This window comes from Octopus bimaculoides, chromosome 18 (genome assembly GCF_046866305.1).
Source record: "Octopus bimaculoides isolate indiv1 chromosome 18, ASM4686630v1, whole genome shotgun sequence".
NCBI lineage: Eukaryota > Metazoa > Mollusca > Cephalopoda > Octopoda > Octopodidae > Octopus > Octopus bimaculoides.
In genome coordinates this window covers 51187381-51189787 of record NC_142945.1, presented here as the reverse complement: position 1 = coordinate 51189787, position 2407 = coordinate 51187381, and positions in this window count along the sequence as shown.

The window sequence follows — 2407 nt, the reverse complement described above, 5'->3', positions numbered from 1 at the left end:
AATCTTCTTTCCCAACCACATGGTTGCAGGTTCAATCCCACTGCCTGGCACCTTGCGTGAGTGTCTTCTGCTATAACTTCGGCCGACCAAAGCTTCGTGAGTGGATTTGGTAGACGGAAACTGAAAGAAGCCCGTCGGAAGTACTGCCTCGGGTTAAAGTAGTAGAACCATAGAACAGCCACTTTAATATGCTGATTGACTTGTTAGTATAGTTACTACTCTGATCTCTTCTTAAGATTAACAACTAGCTATTGTATTCCTATATATATATATATATACACAGATATGTATAAACTTTTAGAACTAACCATATTAACCAGCCTAACTCCCCAACGTCTCAGACACCGTCATTATCACTGCCATATGTACTTCCATCTTTTTTCCATCTCACGTATGTTTGGAAGATGAATTGAAGTATGCTACGGATAGGAACCTTACGTAATTTATTTTAAAATGTAAGAAGAGTAGCAAAAAATGTAAATCCCTATCACTTTTTAACACATCGCAGACATAGAAAGAGAGATACATAGATAGATAAATGGGGAGAGAGACACACAAAGACAGATAGGTATATATATATATATATATATATATATATATATATATATATATATATATATATATAGATGGATAGATAGATAGATAGATAGATAGATAGATAGATTGGTACGTAGGTAGGTAGATAGATAGATAGATAAATAGATAGATAGATAGACATCATATTTGAATGAAACATAAGCTTGATGTAAGTGAACGATTTTTTATTAAGACGTACGTCTGTTAGATATGTTCGCATTTCATTCTTAATACATTGGAAGTTTTCCATTTTAACGTTAGCTATTTAATGTTGCTGTGTGAAGAAAATTCTAATTTTCATAAATCTGTTATTGAAACTCGAACGAAAACAGAAAAAAAGAAATGCAATTTTTAGCTAGCGAAGTGATTTATTCTCTGGTAAAATCACCGAACTTTCCAAAAGACGGTTCTATGCAGTTGAGACATGATCTATGAACACTGGATATATAACGCATTCCTCTTCAGAGAATTTCAAGCCATCATCAAGAAAAGGAGCTGATAGAATCGTTTGAGCGTTAAACAAAACTGCTCTGGAGTATTCGCCAAAGTATATATATACAGTAATGTGCAGATTAATTAGGGCTCAATTCAGTTTGCTATCACTGAAAATTTGGGTATGAGATGTGTGTCTGTCAAGATTGTGCCAAAACTGTTTTCAACTGACCAAAAAGTCACTTGGGTCTTAGTTGCACAAGATCTCCTTGATTGTGTCGAGAACGATAGAAACTTTTTGAAAACATTGCATAGGCGTCTGAGCAGATATCACCAAGCTTTTGGCAAAATTTGATGCTGATTCTCTGGTGTAATTCCTCTGTCATGGTCAATGCGGCGAACACATCCTACACACGTTAATTCCAAGCACTGCTGTAAACAGCAGATGTTAGCTAGAAAGTTAAAACTTAATTCACATGCAGAGCAAAGTTGAAGGTCAATCTGTGCCAAGCTGCTTTACTCTGCGTACTTTAGGTTCGTTACTATAGCACCAGTCTGGATACTTATTGATCAGACCACGTATATGTTTGCGTGTGTATTAATCTTTCAGTTGCGAAAGGCGGCGAGCTGACAGAAGCGTTTACACGCCGGGCAAATTACTTAATGACATTTTTACCATCGTTGCATTATATATATATATATATATATATATATATATATATATATATATATATATATATATATATATATATATATATATATATATATATATATGTATGTATGTATGTAGGTTGCAAGATTCTGGGATGTTCTGAATTGATCTCCCAGCACAATTTTAGCAAAACAGAAAATCTTTCGTTATGTATGTACTCCACTAAAGTATAAAATGATATTTTTATTTCAAGAAAAGCAATTTAAGAAATTGTTTTATACTTTTATAAAATGTTTGCCTGATTAGTTTGTTATTCTGGCAATCTTTGAAAACATTTTCAATGTTTTTTCTAAAGTTGGGAGTGTTTACGCTTCCTTATGTTTTTCTAACTTCTTTACGAGAGATTGACTCGTTTCTCAGTTTTAAATTCACAAACAAAACAAATAAGGAAGGCTGATTTTCATTTCCAGTTGAAGAGAAACCAAAATATAAATAACCGTCGAGGTGAGTTTACGCTTAAGTGGAGTTTTCATATCGTTGGCAAGGAAACTTGTTCCTTTTGAAACAAGCTCATTATCAGAAGCCTGCACTTCTAATTGAAAATTTATAACATAGAAGTTATCCAAATAATAATGCAGGTGCATGTATGAAATTATGTATGTATGCATGTCTGTGATTATTCAGTTTTGTTTCAAGATTTTTTGCCAACAGAGAAAGAGCCGGTTTCTAGCCTAGATTCAGGGCTCC